The sequence below is a fragment of the Cetorhinus maximus genome, chromosome 7 (genome assembly GCF_964194155.1).
Source record: "Cetorhinus maximus chromosome 7, sCetMax3.hap1.1, whole genome shotgun sequence".
In the NCBI taxonomy this organism is placed as follows: domain Eukaryota; kingdom Metazoa; phylum Chordata; class Chondrichthyes; order Lamniformes; family Cetorhinidae; genus Cetorhinus; species Cetorhinus maximus.
The window spans coordinates 106,858,409-106,882,882 of record NC_135885.1 but is presented as its reverse complement, the minus strand read 5'-3'; positions in this window follow the sequence as shown (position 1 = coordinate 106,882,882).

Genomic DNA, 24,474 nt, shown 5'->3' with positions numbered 1-24,474 from the left:
CCTTACCTGGTCTGGCCTACATGCGAGTCCAGACCCACATCAATGTAGTTGACTCTTAAAAATGTCCTTTGAACAAGGGCAATTAGGGATGGGCAATAAATGCTGGCCTAGCCAGCGATGCCCACATCCTATGAACGAATAAAAAAAGTTGGACGAAAGAAAAGATGTTGAGAACTGTAACGCTATGAAAATGATGTTCCAGAACATCTTCTGAATGCTCAGCAATATCTATGAAGGGACTATGTTATCACTGACTGTTGTGTCAAAACTGACTAGGCCATGTCTCTGCCAGATGTCGAGGCAATGCAGGATTTAAACTTGACAGACTTCCAATGAATGCGGGTTCTTGAGTGATTGACAATAATCACACAGTTCCTGCTGAACCACTCTGTGTGAGTGCAATGCTAATACAATTCACAGGTTTGCATCCATGCTGTTTTGTTACCGTGTTCTGATGTCCTGGGGCTCAATATCAAGATGCGACCTCTGCATTAACCATGCATGAGAACTGGAGTTTGGAGAGATGGTGCTGTCTGTAGTAGCTCCATCTTCAGGCAGTAAACTGATAACCAGTGACGGATGGTTTTCTTCTTAGAGCTGCCTTGCTAAGTTCCAGTCACACGTATGAGTGCATCAATGTGTGCAATAGTGTTTCTGCCTCTTGAGGGTTGCCATGGCTTTTGTGCTCCATTATTGAAAGGACTGCACTATGTCTAGTTGCTTGAGGATGTGCACTGGTGGAGTGCTTATCCCATTACACAGCTGCCACATGTTCCGAAGGCTACTGTACCTTCCAAGGATGTCCCAATTGTTAGGGTTCAAGGTGATTTATTCATTCTCTGTTAACACTTTCGATTGATGACCTTTTGTGAGATGTTGAGGGTGACAATGAAGGTCTTATTGTCTTCCCTGCATTGGAGTGTGAGGAGAACCGCGCTTGTATTAACTTGTTTTCTCCTTATTCCTCCTGAAATCTTGTAGCTATGAGGTTGTCATGGGCACGTCTTCCATGTCAATGGCATCCTCATGTGCCTCATCTGAATTCTCACCCTCTTCAGATTCATCCATTTCAGTGTCCTCCTCACTCACGTGTAGCTCCTCCATGTCTCGCTGTGGCAAAACATCCCACCCTTTGCAGTGCTAGATGGTGCAGGGTGCAGCAAAAAATGATGCTGTAGGATCATCATTGTATTGGAGGGCCAAACATCAGAAATGTATCTTTAAGAGGCCAATAGCCTGCTCTATTAAGGACCTTGTGGCTGAATGTGCAGCATTGCATCTCTCCTCAGATGCACTCTGTGGATGATGAATGGGTGTCATTAGCCATGTGTTTAGTGAGTACCCTTTATCACTGAGGAGCTGACTCTCTATTTACCCTCAAAGATCTGTGGCACCTGTGAGTGGCTCAAGGAATAGGAGTCATGAGAACTCCCCGGGTACCTAGCACAAACTTGCATAATCAGCTTTCTATGATCACAGATAAGCTGAACATCGAGAGAGCGAATCCTTCCCTATCAATGAATCTCAGAGGCTGCTGCCAGAGAGCTTTCAAGGCCACATGTGTGCAGTGGATGGCACCATGCACTTGCAGGAAGTCTGAGATTGCTGTGAATCCCACAGCTCTGGCAGCCTGGCTTTCTTCATCCATGCAGAACTGCATGTTATGCTGACCTTTGTTGAAAAGTACATCAGTCACCACCTTATGCATTTATGTGTCACCAATTGTGAGTTTCTACAGAGGTCCCCAGTGGATCCCTGGAACGATCTGTTGACAGAAAACTTGGGTGCGGTGGTAACCTTAACAGCAACCGGCATTGGATACCTTCCCAGTCCACGTGGCGTGAATTCCTCACAGAAAACGTGGTAAATATGAGCTATTCCTAAGCAAGCGAAGGCATCTGCAGCACGGCGGAATGGTCCCAGTTTTGCATAAAGTGCGGTAGCGGGTGGGTAAAAGGCTGCCTGACCCACCGGTCGCAATGGCAGGATTTCATACCTTATTGTCCCATTCCCGCCTCACTCATTATGTAGCCACAGGAAGCTCACTGTCTCGCTGGTGGGTGGCCTCTGATTTTCCCGCCACGCCATTACCTCTCTGCTTCCTCATGCAGGGTGCCATATTTACACTGCACACAGTTCTCAATGCTTGCAGCTCAAGACTGCTCCAAATGCCAAGAAGAGTGCAGCCCCTTGATTCAATGACACATCCCTGGGAAGCCTTCTGGATGCTGTGGAGGCCCACCACAATGTCCTCTATCCCTGCTCTGGCTGCAGGAGGCCGATCAGTCTCACCATTCTGGCAGGGGAGGTGATGGCAGAGGTGGTCAGTGCCAATTTGCACGTAAGAGGTTGGCCATCCAGTGCAGAAAATGGATGAATGATCTCATCTGTGCCGCTAGGGTAAGGAAACCATCTTATCACTCTAAACAATAAGACCATAAGACATAGGAGCAGAAATTAGGCCAATCAGCCCATCGAGTCTGCTCTGCCATTTAATCATGGCTGATAAGTTTCTCAACCCCATTCTTCCGCCTTCTGCCCGTAACCTTTGATCCCCTTACCAATCAAGAACTGATCTATCTCTGTCTTAAATACACTCAATGACCTGGTCTCCACAGTCTTCTGTGGCAATGAATTCCATAGATTCACCACTCTCTGGCTAAAGAAGTTTCCCCTCATCTTTGTTCTAAAAGGTCTTCCCTTTACTCTGAGGCTGTGACCTCGGGTCCTAGTCTCTCCTACTAACGGAAACATCTTCCCCACGTCCACTCTATCCAGGCCTTTCAGTATTCTGTAAGTTTCAATCAGATCCCCCCTCATCCTTCTAAACTCCATTGAGTATAGACCCAGAGTCCTCAAACGTTCCTCATATGTTAAGCCTTTCATTCCTGGGATCATTCTCATGAACCTCCTCTGGACCCTCTCCAGGGCCAGCACATCCTTCCTGAGATATGGGGCCCAAAATTGCTCACAATATTCTAAATGTGGTCTGACCAGAGCCTTATAAAGCCTCAGCAGCACATCCCTGCTTTTATATTCTAGTCCTCTCTAAATGAATGCCAACATTGCATTTGCCTTCCTAACTACTGCGTCAACTTGCAAGTTAACCTTAAGAGAATCCTGGACTAGGACTCCCAAGTCTCTTTGCATTCCAGATTTCTGAATTCTCTCCCAATTTAGAAAATAATTTATGCCTCTATTCTTCCTACCAAAGTGCATGACCTCACACTTCCCCACGTTGTATTGTATCTGCCACTTCTTTGCCCATTCTCCTAACCTGTCCAAATCCTTCTGCAGCCTCCCCGCCTCCTCAATACTACCTGTCCCTCCACCTATCTTTGTATCATCTGCAAACTTAGCCAGGATGCCCTCAGTTCCTTCATCTAGATCATTAATGTATAAAGTGAAAAGTTGTGGTCCCAACACTGACCCCTGCGGAACTCCACAAGTCACTGGCCACCATCCTAAGAAGGACCCCCTTATCCTCACTCTCTGCCTCCTGCCAGACAGCCAATCTTCTATCCATGCTAGTACCTTGCCTCTAACACCATGGGCTCTTATCTTACTGAGCAGCCTCCTGTGCGACACCTTGTCAAAGGCCTTCTGGAAGTCCAAGTAGATAACATCCATTGGCTCTCTTTTGTCTAACCTACTCATTACCTCTTCAAAGAATTCTAACAGATTTGTCAGGCATGACCTCCCCTTGATGAAACCATGCTGACTTTGCCCGATTTTACCGTGCACTTCCAAGTAGTCTGAAATCTCATCCTTAATAATGGACTCTAAAATTTTACCAACGACAGAGGTCAGGTTAATCGGCCTGTAATTTCCCGTCTTTTGCCTCACTCCCTTCTTAAACAGGGGGGTTACATTAGTGATTTTCCAGTCCTCTGGGACCCTCCATGACTCGAGTGATTCCTGAAAGATCACCACTAATGCCTCCACTATCTTCAGCTATCTCCATCAGAACTCTGGGATGTAATCCATCTGGTCCAGGTGATTTATCCACCTTCAGACCTTTCAGTTTTCCTAACACCTTCTCCTTGGTAATGGCCACCATACTCACCTCTGCCCCCTGACTCTCTTGAACTTTGGGGATGTCACTCATGTCTTCCACTGTGAAGACTGACGCAAAGCACCTATTCAGTTCCTCCGCCATTTCTTTGTTCCCCACTACTACTTCTCCAGCGTCATTTTCCAGCAGCCCAATGTCCACTTTTGCCTCTCTCTTACCCTTTATATATCTAAAAAAACTCTTGCAATCTTCTTTTATATTACTGGCTAGTTTACCCTCATATTTAATCTTCTCCCTCCTTATTTCTTTTTTAGTTGTCCTCTGTTGGTCTTTGTAGGCTTCCCAATCCCCTGGTTTCCCACTGCTCTTCGCCGCATTGTATGCTTTCTCTTTAGCTTTTATGCTGTCCCTGACTTCCCTTGTCAGCCATGGTAGCCTCGTCCTCCCTTTAGTATGCTTCTTCTTCCTAGGGATGAATTTTTGCTGTATCTCCCAAATTACTCCCAGAAACTCCTGCCATTGCTGTTCCACTGTCTTTCCTGCTAGGCTCATCTCCCAGTCAATTCTGGCCAGCTCCTCCCTCATGCCTCTGTAGTTGCCTTTATTCAACTGTAATACCGTTACATCTGATTCCAGCTTTTTCCTCTCAAATTGCAGGGTAAATTCTATCATATTATGGTCACTTCCTCCTAAGGGTTCCTTCACCTTAAGCTCCCTTATCAAATCTGCCTCATTACACATCACTAAATCTAGAATTGCCTGTTCCCTAGTGGGCTCCACCACAAGCTGCTCCAAAACGCCATCTCGTAGACATTCCACAAATTCCTTTTCTTGGGATCCACTATCAACCTGATTTTCCCAGTCTACCTGCATATTGAAATCCCCCATGACCACTGTAACCTTGCCTTTCTTACACGCCTTTTCTATCTCCTGGTGTATCTTGTGCCCCACATCCTGACCACTGTTCGGAGGCCTGTACATAACTCCCATTATGGTTTTTTTACCTTTGCGGTTCCTCAACTCTACCCACACAGATTCTACATCATCTGACCCTACATTATTTCTTGCTATCGATTTAATTTCATTTCTTACTAACAAAGCAACCCCACCCCCTCTGCCAACCTGCCTATCTTTTCGATAGGATGTATATCCTTGGATATTTATCTCCCAGTCCTGATCCCCTTGCAGCCATGTCTCCGTAATGCCCACCACATCATACCTGCCAATTTCAATCTGCACCACAAGCTCATTTACCTTATTTCGTATACTGCATGCACTCTCATACTCACAATGCCATCACACATTCACTGGCATCTCACTCACTGCCAGCTCAAGGGACATCAGCACTCACTCTGTCACACACACCCTCACATCTCCATCTGGCCTTATCTCCTCTGGAGACTGCCTCCTCAGCCCTCACCTCCTTGAGGCCACTTGCACGGATCAACATGTGTCCCCACACACACCCTGGGATACCCCTCTTCCCCAGTACAGCCCTCACCCTGCAGCCTCTTCTCTCACCTGGTGCCAATTCTCCCCCTTCCCCAAGCCTTGCAGCCGTTGAAAAGTGGTAAGTAGAGACCTGCCCATGAGCCCTCCTAAAACTGATGTGGTGCTGCCTGTGAAGCCTGACACTGCTGATGATCACGAGTGCTGCCCGAAGCAAGGTAGGCAAGGAAACTTTGAAGTCCCGAGAGAAGTGCAGCTCACCAGGTGCATGTTACTTATGTGCAGTTGTGAAACACGTCGGCATACAATCACGCCGACATGCCCTGATAATCCAGTGTTGGGAGATGATTCCAGTGCGCAGGGCTTATAATGAGATGCTAAAGTATTGAAATGAGGTTCCTGATGTGCGGCGGTGGGGAACACGGCCCACCATTGACAAGGTGGAGTGGATGATCGCAAACTGGTTGCATGACTGCGTGAAACCGAGTTTTGGATGTTTCACCATATTGCCCCCCCCACACTGTCTGCCATGATGCCTGATGCCAACGGGGCTAGAAAATTCCGCCCACTGTCTTTCACTCATCTCCATGTATGAGCAGCATCTTCTGTAGACCCTCGGTGGCGCCAAACGTCTTCATGGATTTGGCCCTGCCTGGTTAGCCTCTGGGTCTTCCTTGCTGGCTCTCGTTCTTCAGGGCGACATTCTTCCCTGAGCTGTGCCAAATGGCAGCAGACCCTTCTTCTCCTCATTCACATCAAAGCTATCAAGAAGGCAGTGTTGCCTGCAGCCTGCATTCTCATCTCCTCCTTGTTTCTATGAACAGATACAATTGAGTAATCAATGTTTGTTCCCAGTGATGTGTGTTCCTCCATATACAAGGTAGCTATGCCTTCTCTAGCCCTTGACTTTCCCTTAGTTTGCACATCACATACCAAGGCCATCCCTTGCAGGATGATATTGATCCATCAATTTCTTCATGTCCCTTCAGCTGTTCACAACAGGCAAAGCACTGACCGTACCCAATCAGCCCGTGCTTGCAAAATGCAAAATGTCCAAAGACTCAAATCCTAGGAGCCACAGTCAGCCTTGTGTTGGTTGACCTCCAGTGGCCTTTACAACAACCATGGATACCCAGTCCTTGAACTTCTGTCCTGACTGCAAACATGGTGCCTCGATTGCAATGACCAATGCACTGGGAAGATGGAGGCTTGTAGGGACCATGCTGCCTCTGTGCATCAGATGTGGCCATTGATTCTTGAAGCCTTCCCCCAGTCTAACAGGCCTCTGTGAAGATCAGATGCCAATTAAGACCATTTGCACCGCAGCACCTAAACGTATTGGATTGTCGCCTGAATGTGCTTGAGATCCTCAAGTCCAGCATTCAGCTGAGCCATGCTCTCCATGGTTTGAACAGAACAGTAATGGCACAATTTCAATTGGCACAAAATAGTTGTGCATAACTCCTCCCATACACCTTGAGACCCCTCCCAGATTATTTTTTTTCAAACTTGTTATTCCAATTGAGTTATTGATCACTGAGAGCTAACGTTCATTAGTGGCGTTCATTAGTTTTGTGAATGCGACCAGTTTCAAACCTCCACCATCACCTACCAAGTTCTTCCCATCCTCCTTCATAGTCACCACCTCCTAATTTCCATTCCTCCTGTTACTACCCAGCCTCCCCGTTTTACCCTTGACCATTGTTACCCTTGAATTGTTACCATTGTGTATGTTGATTTTCCAGTTCTCTCCCTGAACTCTTTAATGATGATATCCCCATGCCATTTGTCAACTTAACCCCTGCTCTTCTCACAGCCACATGCACCTTGACTTTCCAGGACCCCCTCCATGAGACCATCCAACACCCCTCCATGACTTCTCAGCTCCTGGCTTACAGGATGCAGATGCCTTCCCTGACTGTGACTGTGCTATCTGCCTCACAGGACCATGCCTCTAACCCCCAAGACCAAATTCCTTAGATAACTGACCACACCCTGCGCGCCATGCTGTGCACTACTGTCGCTGCCCAGAGAGGCCTTTCCCCACCCACGACCGGGACCAAGACATGCCCTCTAACATGGCCTGCACAGCCCCATGGCACTCTGTTCAATATGCCCCTGACAGCATGGCCTCAGAGAATCCAAAGGCCAGGGGAGCCCATCAATTTCTACATGTCCCTTCAGCTGTTTGCAACAAGCAAAGTACTGACTATATCCAACCAACCTGTACTTGCAAAACTCAAAACGTAGTGTTCAACATTAGATGTGATTCAATGACTGGACAGCACTTGCTAAACAATCCTGATTTTGCTAAGAATTACACTGGCAACCAATTTAAGGTTATCATTTGGGCTCGCAGTGTGGCTCACTTACACATGCTAGAAGCTGCACATATACATGCACAGGGCCCTGTCCTTTGCAGACAGAAGGAACATGTCCGTGCATTGTGCCTTTTTCAACTAAATAAAAGCTTTGGGGACAGCCATTCCCAGATTCATTCCCATTGGCAATGTCTTGATGAATCAGAGTCGACCTGCCTGGTTTGAATTTAAACAAAAGCTTAGCAGTTAACTGTTCCCTGGTGCATTCTCCATGAGAATGCCTCTAACAATCACAATCCACTTGCCAACTAATCAGTACTCTCTCCTCATGCTATTTTTTTTTCATTCACAGGATGTGGGCATTGCTAACTAGGCCAGCATTTATTACCCATCCCTAATTGCCCTTGTTCAGGGGGTATTTAAGAGTCAACCACATTGCTGTGGGTCTGAAGTCCTATGTAGGCCAGACGAGAGAAGGACAGCAGATTTCCTTTCCTAAAGGGCATTATGACAATTGGCAATGGTTATCATTATAATTTTAATTCCAGATTTTTATTGGATTTAAGTTCCACCATCTGCCATAGTGGGATCTGAACCCAGGTCCCCAGAGCATTTCCCTGGGTCTCTGGATACCACTACACCACCACCTCTACGATTAGTAGTCTTGCGAATCTATCCTGAAGAGTGCAAAATGAAAATCTTTGACTGCATGTCTCTTTTTTCAGCAATACTCTTGTTTCATCCTCTCCTACTATTGAAGTGATTTTATTCTTAATCATTAGGGCAATTCCTTATCCGCTACCATTTTCGCTACCTTTCCTGTAGACCTTATAACCTGGTATATTTAGTTCCCAGTCCTGACTGTCTTGTAGTTACGTTTCTCCAATGGCTGCCATGTCATTCTCTCCAAGTGGAATTTGTGTCTGAAATTCATTCAACTTGTCCCTTATATTGCTACATTTGAATGCTTATTTGAACCACTCACCACAATTGCTCTGCTCTAATGTTCTACTCACACATTTCCTATTTCTCTGTCCTGGTTTAATAACATTACACCTTTTAGTTTTCCCTTGTTTGTGTTGTTTTCAACTATCAGGTATGCTACCTTTTACAAGGTAGCTTTTACAAGGGCTGCAGGCACACAGAGACACCCCCACCTGGAAGTTTTCCTCCAAGCCACTCGCCATCCTGACTTGGAAATTTATCGCCGGGACTTCAGCAGTTCAAGAAGGCAGCTCACCCCCACCTTCTCAAGGGCAATTAGGGATGGGCAATAAAAATGCTGGCCTAGTCAGTGACGCCCACATCCTGTGAAAGAATTAAAAATAAATGCTAGGCCAGACTACCAAAGAAGGCTAATAGGCATACATCAGGATATATTTAGTGCATTTACAAGTCTGCCAGAGAATTTGCGCAGAATATCTACCCTCAAATTAGCAGTGCAGCATTTGACGCAGAACTTGAAGTCCATCCTTTCCAAGGTGGAACTGATGGTCAATTTGATCAACATACTTATGGAGCCCATCATGGTGGAGCATGTCATAACCAATGGTCACAGCACAAAACGCTGCCATGGATGCCAGTTAAGGCTCTGAATACCACTCTTGAAAGGGGATTCCAGGGTATCACAGGCATCCATTGTCTACTCTCTCTGTTACCTCCTCAAAAGATTCAATAACATTAGTGAAGCAAGTTTTTCTCATTCGAAATCCATGCTGACTATTCATTATTATAATTTTTATCTATACATGTTCTTCTATTCTCTCCTTCAGTGGAGATTCTATTATTTTTCCTACCACTGATGTTAAGCTGACTGGTTTATAATTCCCTGAACACGTTTTGTCCTCTTTCTTGAATAAAGAAACTACGTGAGCTATCAGCCAGTCTTCACGCTTTATAGCTTATTCTAATGAATTTATTAGATATATTTAGTAATGCTTCTGCTATCTCCCAAATATTATTTTAAAATACTGGATGTGATCCACCTGGACCAGGGGTTTTATCCTCTTTGAGTCTGATTAGTTAATTCAGTGCATCCCCTCTTTTTATGTTAAAAAACATTTCGCTCATCTCACCATTCAATGTTGTGTCTACCAGTTCTACCTCCCTGGTAAATATTGAAGTGAAATAGTTATTTAATATTTTTACCATCTCTATCATTATCTATTATCCTGTTTATCCCTTAATGATCCTATTACTATCATAACATTCCTTTTTTTATTGATGTGTCTGTAAAATATTTTACTATTTTCTTTTATGTCCTTTGGTTTTTTTTGTAGTCCCTCTTTGCCTGTCTAATTTTTATTTATTTTTTTCCTAATCACTTTGTATTCTCTCTTATTCTGTACTCCTCTGCTGGTCATGTACTTAATATATGCCTCTTTCCTAACCCTCAACTGTTCCCTTATATCTGTATTCACCCATGGAGTCTCATTAGTGCTAAGTTTGTTTTCTTTTACTGGAAAATATTTTTCCTGCACTCTATTGAACATGGTTTTAAATGCTTCCCATTGGTGTTCTACATCGCTGTTTGTAAATACAGTTGTCCATTTCATTTTCCCAGGTCCTATTCTCAGCCCTTAAGAATCAACTTTTCTCCAATCTACCAACATGGTTTTTGCCATGCTTAAGTTCTTCCCCATCATTATCCTAAACCATGTTATATTATGGTCACTCTTGCCTAGGTGTTCTCCTACTATAACTTCCCTGCTCTAGTTCATTCCCTATTACTGGATCCAATAACCAATCTTGGGCTTTTTATTTATTGGCCAGAATATTGCCGTCGGCCTGTGAGGGTGGGCCCGACACGCCAACGTGCAAAATGACACGAGATGACGTAGGGCATGCATCCCAATGTCATCGTGCGTCATTCCAATATTCTGTTCAGCGGGCATGCGCCTGAGACGGCTGCATGCCCACCAAACTGTCAAAAGCCTATTAAGGCCATTAGGAAACTAATTTAGCTAATTAACAGCGCTGCACGTCCAGCCTTAAGGTTGGTGGGCAGGCGAAGAGCCCAAGTGGCCTTTGCATTTTTCAGGAAACCTCATCCACGAGCGGGATGAGGTTTCCTGAAGGTTTAATAAAATTAATAAATAAATTTTGCTAAATTGACAAACATGTCCCAGCTCATGTGACACTGTCACATAAGGGGACATGTCTAAATAATTTTTCTCTTTCTTTATTAAAAAATTTTCGATATGTACTTAATTTCCCTGAGGCAGCTCTGTGCCTCAGGGAGATTGCTGCACTCTTTTGCGCACATGCACGAAAGAGTGCAGGCCCCATCTCTCCCTTCTCCCCCTGCCCACACAGGTAGCGCTGAGCGCTGCTGGCCGCGTATTATACTGGGTGGGCCTTAATTGGCCCGCCCGTGTAAAATGGCAGTGCACAGCCGATTGCGGGGGGCGATTGGCTCTGCGCCCGCCCCTGCCTGCTCCCACCTGGCCCGCCTGACAGAGGTAAGTTTCTGGCCATCGCGTTAGAAAGGAGTCCTGTTAGTTTGCCAGATCTTCATTCTCTTATACTGTTTACCGACCTCTGCTGTTCAATTAATACCAGAATAGCTAACTCCCCCCATGATTATTATTCTATGGGCAGCCAAGGGGGCGGGGGACCCAGTCTGGAAGCTTAACCACTGCCCGCAATCGGCACTACACCACGATTTTATGTGGGTGGGCCAATTAAGGCCCACCCAGCATGGAATGCGAGTGGCAGCGCTGAACGCAGCCTGTGCGGGTGGGGGGAGGAGGGCGAGTGGGCCATGTGCGAACTTTCTGCATGCTCACATGAGCAGGGACATGTTTTTAATTCAAGTGTTAAATTTTTATTTTATTTTTATTTGCTTTAGGAACCTCATCCTGCCCGTGGATGAGGTTTCCTAAAAAATGCAAATGCCGCTTGGCCTTTTCGCCTGCCCATCAACCATGAAGTTGAACGGGCAGTGAAAAATTCAGCATAATTGTTACTTAATGGCTTTAATAGGTCTCTTAATTGTCGGTGGGCCGCTGCCGACCTAACTATCGCGAGAGTGCACGTTGACATCGGGATGCGCATCCGACGTCAACACACTTTATTTCACACACGGGCGTGTTGGCCGGGCACCCACGTGCCAAGGGTAACATTCTGTCCTGTGTTTTTTACTTAATTCCTAATTAGTCTGCATGTTTCTTTCTCCGCATTCAGGTGATCTAAGACTATGTTTATTAATGTGATTTATCCTTTATTATCTTTTAGCTCAATCCATATGGATTCTGTTTTTATCTTGATGATAGCTGGGCCCCTTTTTTTATACTGCCATTATAGCAGCACAGTCTCCACAGTCTCAGGCTAAGGGAATGGTCATTAAGAACTGAGTTGAGGAGAAATTTCTTCAGAGGACTGAGAATCTTTGGAATTCTCTACCCAGAGGGTTGTGGATGCTCCATCATTGAATATATTTAAGACTGAGATAGGCAGATATTTGGTGTCTCAGTGAAACAACAGACATGGGGAGCAGGCAGGAAAGTGAAGTTGAAACCGAAGATCAGCCTTGATTGTATTGAATGGTGGAGCAGACTTGACAGGCCGTACCTCTGCTCTTATTTCTTATGTTTTTATTGTGTTATACCAAATAAGTACAGATATTCCACCTTTCACTTTCCCATATACCTTCCAACATTTAATTCCCGGTCCTGATTTTTCTGTAGCCTTGTCATGCACTGATTCAAGTATACAATAGGTAGAAATAACTAATAGGGAAGACTTATGGTGAAGAACAGTGTTTAGAGTAAAGCACAGAGGGGAAAATCAAGTAGACTCTGTTACAAGCACAGAATCATCTTGGCCTGATTTCATTCAGTATGTTCTAGCCAGGCTATGCTTTGCACCAAAGAACTAAAGAGGAAACCTTGCTCCTATTTAGGCTGATCCAATCTGCTAAAGGAGAATCTACCTTCTAGTGGGGCATCTCTTAACCATCGACTTTATCCAGACCTGATTCAATTTGCTTATGTAGACTGCCATTTTTTTTTTACAGTGTGAGATACTATTTGGTGCGGTTGCTACAGAATGTTTCTTATAGAACGGCTAGAGTTTTGTCATGTTGGCGCCTGATGTGTCTCAAAAGAGCACATAGAGAGTGAGTGTAACCCAAGAGAATGCAGCCAATATTAATATAGGAATGATTTATCACACAATAACAAGCAGCCTATGGAAATAACACAGACAATGTGGAAATGATAAATGCTCTAGCCTTGGAGTACAGGGACCACTAATTGAAAAGATCAGGTGAATATTAATCCTTTATCTGTCTGCCAGCAAATCCCAGGCTGAGCCAATGCAGGACCCAAGACTTTCCCTTAAACTTTGGGCATGTGCACACATTTTTGCTGCTGATGGACGTGCGGAATTTTGCAAATTTGTGCATGGTAAAACTCTAGCCATTCTATAAGAAACATTCTGTAGCAACCTCACCAAATAGTATCTCACACTGTAAAAAAAAATGGCAGTTTACATAAGCAAATTTAGTCGGGTCTGGATAAAGCTGATGATTCAGAGATGCCCCACTAAAACATAGATTCTCCTTTAGTACATTGGATGATCTGAATACAGAAAAATTGAGAGGAAAATGCCCCTCCATAAAAATCCCATCTGAGTTTTCTGCCGCTGCTGTATCCTGTTAATCCAAAAGACCTTGCACAATGGACAAGAAACTTAAGAGAAAATAATGCCTATTTTCAATTTTGACGACTAAATTATTTGGCTAAACACGGATTCAAGTTAAATATTCTCAGGATACAGTGAAACTATTCACTCAATCTGCTCACATTGTTGGAGCTTTGTTGAAGCAAGAACAAAATAATGATCGTTTCAAGAGGAAGGAGTCAACATTAAATATTTACCTCTTATTGAAAACCAATGGCCAGCTAAGAAATTTTGAAAGATTTATAGGGTGGCAATCGGAAAGAAATACTATATTGCCATTTATTTTGAGCTGTCAAGTGCCCTAAATGATTCAGTGTAAGTTTTTGCTTCTAGTTTCATAAAAATCTTCATTCAGGCACTTGAAAAATTTGAGAATGTCTAAAAAGAGTTATGCCATCTTTGATAAAATCTCCAATAAACATGAAAGGATTATTTTTATAGAGTACTCAGTAACTGCCGCTCAAAATACAAGGTGGATTTTTAGTTTTTAAAAAAATTTTCTCTCAGAATGTGGGTGCCATCCCTTATCCATTAGGAGTCAGCCATATTGTGTGGGACTGGAATGACTTGAAGGCCAGTTCAATATGGGAGGCAGGTTCCTTCCCTAAAGAATATTAGAGAACAGTAGGGATTTTCATGGGAATTTTATTCCTCAAATTAACCAGATTTATTAAATTCAATTTACAACTTGCTCCAGTGGAAACTCACAATCCTTCAATTGCTACTCCATAACTGCTAGGCCATAACTTCCTATACCCTAACTAGGACATCTTATAAATCTTTATACCAAGGCTGAAAAGTCCCTTAGAGCTGCTCCCATTCTGTCATCGTAATTTCACTGGTGGTGTGATGGAATGATAGTTTAAGTGTATAGTTAGAGCAGCAGAGAGGGAAGAGCTCTGAGGAAGTTTTCAGCCCAAATCTCTTGCACCCAATACACAAAGCTCTGTATCACAAGTGTTAAATGTATAAAAATCCAATACTTTAAGATTTGTGCAAATGTTTAGCTAGTTGAGTTTTGCAGCAGAGATTAGGTTACTTCTCTATGTATAGGTTCAAACTGAAGAGCTGTTCTACTTGCCCCTGCACACGGCTCGTGAACTACTGGGTTGCTGATCCCCATCCAACTACAATGTTTGAAATTAGAGGCAATCTTTTCCGCAGCATATATTGTCACATTCTCGAACCATTTCCTGCATTCATTACCACCTCAGTTGGCATTTGACAGTTTTGTGATTGAGTGGTAATTTTTGCACATATAACTCCAACATTTTCAGGCATGGAAGCACATTGGCTAGACAGAACTGTGGCTTCACACTCTTTTAAACTTCCTCTGCGGCAGATTTAATTCTGTTTCTCTGAAGTATGGTTGCCTTGCTTGTTTTTTTTCTCATCATTGTTCAGACTTTACTGCCAATGGATGAAAGAAAATCCACTAATATCTAAATTCCAGCTAAAGGGTGCCTGCATGAATTGCGTTCCAGCAGTCTCAATTTAATTCCCAGAGGGGGTGGTTTCACACCACAAAACTAGTTGCAATTTAAGCAAATTGAAGAATCTCTGTCAAGAGGCCCAAGGAAGGCTGACGAAGGAAGTGGGAAAAAAAATTCTCATGTAATATGTTTGCAACAGGACTGCACTGCTGAGCCATTTTGTTATGCATTTAAGATGAGAAAACTTGTACTTGCCACTACTTTATTCAACCATTTCACCCTAACTCACCGGACCATAGGAGCATGAGAAGGCCATTGAACCTGATCATACTTTATCTCTACTCCTGACAGAGGTCAGGAAAAAAGAGGCTAATTTAGAAAATCTGTGACCCTTCAATTGTGATTAGCCAAGGGCCAGAAGGACCCAACCCATTGGTTATTATCAATAATAGTGATACTAAATAGATTTTACAATTATATGTATAAAAACAGTTGTGCCTATTGTACACTTTATTAATCATGTTTCAAGTTTTGTAGATATTATAGGCTAGGGCTGGGATTTTAATATAAATATGAGGGTGGGAATAGAGGTGGGTAGATGCTTAAAATTACCCCACTTAATTTTCCTGAAGTAAAACTGAAATGCCAAAATTTAAAAAGGCTCTGAAGAGAGTGGGAAGAGGCAACCTGTCTGAAATGTATAAATGGGTGTTAATGAGCTTGTTGTCACTCATTAAGGGCCAGGTTGGAATTTTCTTTTTTACGTACAGGATTGACATTGTTTCTCAGCCATGACAGGGAGGATGAGATGGTAATGGCTGGACCGCAGCAAGAGGCACCATTAAAATGGAAGGCTGAGAGATCAGTTGTGCAGCATTTGGAGAATTATCCACAATAATCTCATCACTCTGGACATGGACATTTTTGTGGTGATGGCTTTGCTGGGTGGACAGGTCCTTCTTCACACAGGCCTCATGGATCCATGAGGGAGGCTAGTTTCTGTTACATTTCAATGGAAAGGAAGGAAGGACTTAACAGGAAATGGGATTAAGTTACTCCATGATAAGATTGACTAGTGATGAGGAGCAGCATCTCCAGGAGCAGAGGCAGCAGGGGTGCAGGGGTCAAGAATAAGGGACAGTAAGGTAATGAAGGTGATACCTTCAACATAGGCTGTACTACCAAAGGAGAAGCTACCTGGACATGTCACAATGTCAGTGCAGCAGAAGGCTGTCTGCCTGTCCAGGCAGATATTTGCTGACTTGTGTGCCCTCATTGTGGGTCATTTGAGGGTCCATAGGAGCCCTTGCCAAAGGTTTTCCAAGCTGTAAAAGTCACAGTGGCATTGGACTTTTTTTTACAACTGGTTCCTTCCAAGGAGCAGCAGCAGACATTGTTGACATCTTGTAGGCAACAGCACATCATTGAGGGTAAAATTCAATTCCAGGTGAATGGCAGCACTCAAGCTCAAAGGACAGTGGCTTTTGTCTGCATTGCTAGGTTCAGGGGTTAATTGATTACATCATTGTCATTAGCTGCCCCTCGATTCAAGGGTGATGTCTACTCAAGGTCATGGATTTCTGCCATGGGTCTTCAAATGGGTCTTCACCTCGACCCACAAATCTTTGCGCACATGGAGCAGGATGTCCCTTGAGATAGTGGGATACGGAGTGCAGGTTTTGCTTCCTTTTCTTTCCTGCTCTGCTGCTGCTCTGCCTCTTCATTAAAATGTTTTGACTCAAAGCATGATGCAGTTTGATGAACAAATTGTCAGCAATCTCCTCCTATTAATTAATGTGAATGCTGCTGTGCAACAAGGAGAGTTTCAGAGTGTTTATGAAGCGCCCCCGAACCTCAACACCCCCCCCCCACCCCCCCCCCCCCTCCTCCCACCCCCTCTCAGAACTTTTGGCGATTTGAGAGTTGAGAAAACAGGACCTGGCAGGGGAGATGCTTTTTGGCCATTTGGTCAGAGTGGCTAGCCCATTGACCTGATTTTGCAAGAGTTTTGCCTGAATGCTTGTGAAGCTGGTTTCAAGGACACTAAGAGTTTGTTTGACAGCTCTCCCACTGAATCTGGAGGATGTGGTGGAGGCATTGCTGATTGCACCCTTGTGACCAACCTAAAAATCTGGGGCCACCCCTGGGCTTCTCTTCGACACTCCCTTACCATGATCTCTTCTAGATACCCGAATCACTTATTTTAGTACTGTGAGCCTTTTGTTGGGCCCTCAGTAGTGGCCTCCTGCCACTTGAAGCTTCACTCCTGCCTGCCAACCAGGTGGTAGATCCTGCTGGGGCCTGGCATCCTGGGCCATGTTACAAGTTGGGAAGGGGAGGCAGATGGTTCGCTACTCACTTGAGACCCCACCCACATAAATCCCACTTGAAGTTAAATGCGAGAAACAACACTTGAACATTTTAGAACACTTGATTCTGATAATTTTACTGCCAAATGTTTTATTTTCATGACATTAACATCTCACACTCTAATAAACATTTAACAGGCTGCTTTAAGTTTATATAACTTATACTAGGAATATCTTGTGAAGTTTTTGAAATGTTAATTCAAAAGGATGTTTCTGCATTTGAAAGCTTAAATTTTTGGAGATAGCTTTGCCAAACTTAAAATCCTTTTTTAGAGACAGTATCAAGGCAGACTTGATCTAAATCATGAAAATGCTGCAAGGGATGAATAATGTAACTGTGAAGAGATTAGACAATCTTAGAACTAGAAGACTTGTGTACAAAATTGACAAAAGCTCAAGGAAGACCAATCTACAATTGATTTAACAATAATAATATAGATGTGGTACAGGCCACTAACAAAACCTTTCATGCTGGACTGATTAACTAATTTAAAACAAAAACAAAAATAGCTGGAAAAACTCAGCAGGTCTGACAGCATCTGCGGAGAGGAATACAGTTAACGTTTCGAGTCCGTATGACTCTTCATCAACTAATTTATAAAGTTGCTGGAGCAATATCTCATTGAGAAAAAAATTAAATTATCATTGTAAAATTAATGCACTCCATGAACACAATGGTTCTTGTTCAATTTGGTTAATAGGACCAAATATGAACACAGAATGTAATTGATGAGAGTTCAATAACTTGGCTTTGCTTTAGAATTTTGGCTATAAAGAGAAAATGCTGAAGTTATAAAACTATAATGAGATAAGAGACTGTTTGCGAAGACACTCACAACCTAATAGGCAAGACCATATCATGGGCAGGTACTATGATGACATGTAAAGAACCAGACAGTTACTTGGGGAAGAGGAAGGAACAATAACAATTAGGATGTTATGTAAACAGCTCAGCCTGGCATCAGCTTGGTGAGATAGTGATATGAGCATGTGCAGCCAATAATTTAAGAATACAGCCTGTCCCCTCCTAAAGTTAGAGTGCTTCCAGGACAGTCGGAAGTCTACTTATCTTAGCAACGACCTACAAAAGCAAAACAAGTCTAATCAGCTTGAGTGGGACTTCATGGAAGAAATGGGTTGTGTCACGTGGGAACTATATTAATCCCTGGACATAAATTTATAAAGTGCAGTCCAAGCTTTCTTGTGTACAGTGATACAAAAATAACAAAAAAGTACAAATTTGATGCCAGTGCCTTTTGATAATGGATGGAAATTACTTTTGAGGATTTGAAGGTTCCGTTTGTCAAGGAGCTAATAAGTATAGCTAAGGAATTGCAGTTAGAATTTCGCCCAAAGGCCAGAAAATGTGAAATGCTACCACTCGTGGCTAGATAATTGGATTGCAAACCTGAGGAAACTGAGAAAGAAAAAATAGAATGAGTGAAAATACAGTTAGAACAGAGACAAATAGAGCTAGAACTCCAAGCATTGAAAAGGGAGAGAGAAGAAAGGGAAAGGGAGAGAGAGGAAAGAAAAGCAGAAAGGGGGAGAGAGAAAGATTTCCAAAGAAGACAGCAAGAGAGGAAGATAAGGCTTTGTGAATGGCTTAGGGAGGTAGAGGCAGTCGAGACAGGTTGAAAAAAATACTCCTGAAAAGTCAAGGACAGTCTAGAGAGGCTGAAAAGACTGGAGAAATCCAGCAGGAATCTGCCCAAGTGCAGGGAACCTGGAGAGGTTCAGAAGCCCTTACATGGGTGAAAGAACCTATGAGGATTGGAGTGGCAAGGGAAGAGCCACTCGGATTTACAAAGGCTGAAGCTAGGCTAGTAGCAGTAAAATAGGTCATGATAGAACCAGAGGAGGTTAAAATGGTTGAAGCCAAGATAGCAGAAGTTAAAAGGGGGGAGATAGACTCTGAGAGGGTTGACGCGGCTAAAGAAAAGCCACTTGAGTTTAAAAAGGAAGAAAGCAGGCCAGCAGGAGTAAAGAGAGTCGAGATAAAAATCAAGGAAGTTAAAAGAGCTGAAGGCAGGCCAGCGCAAGTAAAAGAAGTCCATAAAGGGTCCATAAAGGTTAAAAAGGGTGAAGGAAGAGAGCCAGTGTTCTGTTTAGCAGACATGTTCATAGCAGATTTAAATGGGGACCAGGGAAGTTCTGAAATAGACCAAGAAAGAGTGAGGGTGATGCCCCACTTAGTTGACGAGCCACAGGGGAGTACAGAAGGAGCTGAATATTCACTTGGAGCAGTAGCATTTCAGGGGTCATGGAACAGGTTAGAGGAGTGCCTATTCCCAAAACAAAGGAGGAAGGGAAAAGAATATACCCTAAAACAAACACTTGTGGAGACCACAAGGGGAATATCAGGGAAGCCTATGCAGTGTGAACCATTAGTAAACAAAATAAAACAGACCAAGTTTTAAACCTCAACCAGGACAGTGTTGATGGAAAATTCACTAAAAATGAAGTGCCAGGCGCCAGTCCAGAATCCCGACAGGAGGCAAAAATCAAATTCCATCCCACTAAGATCCTAGAAATCAGAGTTGTAAAAGTATCTGGGTTTGAACTAATAAATTCGCAGGTTAAAGATGTGGACAGCAAGGGTTTAAACCAATTAGAGCAGATAAGACTAGCAATTAGGAAAATTTGCATACCAAGAACCTGATCTGTGCTAAGCAGCATGAATTTTTGTATTTTTGTAGTTTTGTTTTTGTTCTAGATTTCCAGCATCCGCAGTATTTTGCTTTTATCTTATTGTTTAATTGACTGCCACCTCTCTTCGAGGAATGTCTACCTTGAAGAAGTATTGTTCTACTCCCCGACAGGATTTCCGCCTGTCTCTTTTGCCCTGTTCACCATTGCTTTCCATTTCTCTGCTGGTGTTTGACGAGGTATTTACTAAATCTCGCTTTCACAGCCATATTTCATTCCTCAGTGACTGTCTCCGTCTCCGACTTACCCCACGTGGATTCCAACTGAAGTTCCACCCCTCATGTTTCGAACCCACCCAGGATTACAGGTATCTCCGGGATATACAACGCTCCTCGGACTGCTGTTCCCGTCGCATCCTGAGATCCACACTCAGTGCCATGCGCCGCCATGTGAACACACTCGACCTCTCCCTGCAGCAGCACCGACGCACCCCATTTCTAAACTGTTTTTGCCCCCAGTTTCATTTTACTCTTCGTCTCATCCGACGCCTCAACAAGAAACTTTATCTTTTTCTTTCAGATGCAAAGGAACACAAGCTCCAACAACTCATCGACACCAACACCCATCCTGGACCCTCCACCCCTGCCTGTCCCTCTGTCCCCATCCCGTCTTCCAATCCCAGCCCCGGCTGTGTATTCACTATACCCCCTGACCTTCCCCTCTCTGATGCTGAACGTTCAGTGCTCAGCAAAGGACTCAGTTTCATACCCTTACGCCCTCATCTCAATGAATTTCGGGCTCGGCATGATGCTGAACTCTTCTTCAGCCGCCTTCGTCTCCGTGCTCGCTTCTTTGGGCAGGAGTCCTCTCCCTGTTCAACGGATCCTTTTACCCACCTCCAATATTCTCCCTCCACCAAGACCCCTCCCTCTGGATTTTTACCTGCTCTTGATCTTTTCATTGAGAACTGTCAGCGTGACATCAGTCATCTCAATTTCTCTGCTCTCACCCACTCTAACCTGTCTCTCTCTGAAATTGCTGCACTCCGTTCTCTCAGGTACAACCCTGACTTTGTCATCAAACTCGCTGACAAGGGTGGTGCTGTTGTTGTCTGGCACACTGACCTCTACCTCGCAGAGGCTGAGCGTCAACTCGCAGACACTTCCTCCTACCTCCCCCTGGACCATGACCCCACCACTGAACATCAAGCCATTGTTTCCAGGACTGTCACTGACCTCATCCCCTCTGGAGATCTTCCCTCCACACCTCCCAAACTCATAGTCTCCAAATCCCGCTTCTACCTCCTACCCAAAATCCACAAACAGGACTGTCCCGGCAGACTGATCGTGTCAGCCTGTTCCTGCTCCACGGAACTCATTTCTTGCTATCTTGACTCCATTCTCTCTCCTCTTGTCCAGTTTCTTCCCACCTACATCCGTGATTCCTCTCATGCCCTACATCATATCAATAATTTCCAGTTCCCTGGCCCCAACTGCCTCCTTGTCACCATGGACATCCAATCCCTCTACACCTTCATCCCCCACCGGGATGGTCTGAGGGCTCTCTGCTTCTTCCTCGAACAGAGGCCCGAACAATCTCCATCCACCACTACTCTCCTCTGTCTGGTTGAACTTGTTCTCTCACTGAACAATTTCTCCTTAAACTTGTCTCACTTCCTTCAAATAAAAGGTGTGGCTATGGATACCCACACGGGCCCCAGTTATGCCTATCTCTTTATGGGGTATGTGCAACATTCCTTGTTCCAGTCCTACTCAGGCCCCCTCCCACAACTCTTTCTCCGGTACATCGATGACTGCTTCGGTGCCGCTTCATGCTCTCATCTGGATCTGGAAAAATTTATTAATTTTGCTTCCAATTTCCACCCCTCCATCATTTTCACGTGGTCCATGACTAACACTTCCCTTCCCTTCTTTGACCTCTCAATCTCAATTTCTGATGATAGACTGTCCACCAATATCCATTACAATCCTACCGACTCCCACAGCTACCTCGACTATAGTTCCTCACACCCCGCTTCCTGTAAGGGTTCCATCCCATTCTCTCAGTTCCTTTGCCTCCGTCGCATCTGTTCTGATGATGCCACTTTCAAAAACAGTTCCTCTGACATGTCTCCTTTCTTCCTTAACCGAGGTTTTCCACCCATGGTGGTTGACAGGGCCCTCAGCCGTGTCCGGCCCATCTCCTGCGCATCTGCCCTCACACCTTCCTCTCCCTCCCAGAACCATGATAGGGTCCCCCTTGTCCTCACTTATCACCCCACCAGCCTCCGCATTCAAAGGATCATCTTCCGCCATTTCCGCCAACTCCAGCATGATGCCACCGCCAAACACAACTTCCCTTCAGCCCCTGCCGGCTTTCTGCAGGGATTGTTCCTTCCGGGACACCCTGGTCCACTCCTCCATCGCCCCCTACACCTCAACCCCCTTCCACGGCACCTTTTCATGCAACCACAGAAGGTGCAACACCTGCCCCTTTACTTCCCCCCTTCTCACCGTCCAAGGGCCCAAACACTCCTTTCAAGTGAAGCAGTGCTTCACTTGCACTTCCCTCAATATAGTCTACTGCATTCGCTCCTCCCAATGCGGTCTCCTCTGCAATGGAGAGACCAAATGCAGACTGGGTGACCGCTTTGCGGAACACCTTAGGTCTGTCCGCAAGCATGACCCAGACCTCCCTGTCGTTTGCCATTTCAATACACCACCCTGCTCTCATTCCCACATGTCCGTCCTTGGCCTGCTGCAATGTTCCAGTGAAGCTCAATGCAAACATCTTCCGACTAGGCACTTTACAGTCTTCCGGACTTAATATTGAGTTCAACAATTTCAGATCATGAACTCTCTCCTCCATCCCCACCCCCTTTCCAATCCCCTTTTTTCCAATAATTTATAATTTTTTTACAACTATATTTTTCTTTTCCCACCTATTTTTATATTTATTTCGATCTATTGTTTCATCTCCACCTTTTAGCTCATTTCGATCCCTTCCCCCCACCCCACCCCCACTAGGGCCATCTGCCACTAACTTGTCCTGCTTGCTACCTTTAATGTCCCCATTAGCACGTCCTTTACATAATATCAACACCCCTTTGTCCCTTTGTCTATGACATCTTCGGCTGTCTCTTCTTGGCCTCCACCTATCACTGGCCCCCTATCGAGCTCCTCCTGTCCCACCCCCTCTACCAGCTTATATTTCATCTCATTTTTATATTTCTTAGTTCTGATGAAGGGTTATACAGACTCGAAATGTTAACTGTATCCCTCTCCGCTGATGCTGTCAGACCTGCTGAGTTTTTCCAGGTATTTTTGTTTTTGTTGAAAATAGAGCCAATGGGAGGCAGAGAGCACCCTCCCCCTACAGGTAACTAAGAGCAGCTTGGCTGCTACCAGCAACCTGGGAGCTAACAGCCATGCAAAAAAACCAAACCCCTTAGACAACACTTAATCCAAAGTTACTATAGGAACTGGCGCAGGGTTACTGACAAAATTATCTGTCATATCAAAAGAAAAGCAATTTAAGAGCCCTGATGCAAGTCTAATCATTCAAATGAAGGCCAGTAGAGTGTGAATGATTGTGTACACATGTTATTTTTAATTCTTTTATGGACATCTGTAATGAAATGCTCATTGAAATTTGTGTTTTATTCTTCGTGACATAGAAATGTCATGATAATGTGACTTGTGCATGAATGATATTAATCTGTAATTTCACCACCTGATCAAACATATATTGAACTGTTTAAAGGGGACTTTTTAAAAGGAAGAGAAAACACTGACTTAAAATTGCTGCCACAAGTCACCTGACATCTGTTATCACATATTGGTCAGCTTCTGGAAAGTTCCAGTGTGAACTACAACTCAGACATACCGTGACATCCTTCTCTGGAATTTCACACCTGATGATGTCAAAAATTACTTCAAAAAGGTTTATTGAAAATGACACAGGGCCTCACATTTGTACATCTATAAGGCTACTTTCAAGTGGAGGCAGAAAGTCTACTAGGACAATGGTTATATGGAACAATGTTTTCCTATCTCATCAAGATGGATAATGACTAATTCAGTCATTACAGGGACATTGCAGAACCTAATGATTGCTGGCCATGAAACAAAAGCCACCATCAGTTCAAACATCAGCTAAACAAACACCTTCTGCAATCATTATGGGGAGAGAGAGGTCATGTGACTGAAGTAACCATTTTTGAAATCTTTTAATACAGCAGACAAACTGCTAAGAAGTAGTCAGTAGTCTGGAAAAGCTGCCAATGAAGCAATAAGGAGCTCCAATCTCTCCTCTCCCATGTGAAGACCCTATCTCTTTATAGCTCAAAAAAGCCTGCCAGACTTTGCAATCAGCATGTAAATGGCTAAGTTCAGACATTGAGTAAATACTTTCATCTTCTCTAAACTCACACAAAAAACACTCTGTTATGGTCAGACTTGGAGTGGTACCACAGGGGAGCCAATCTTACCCCTCCTCACACAATTGATCTCCATATAATGTGATGCTATCAAACACTTATGTAACATTAATAC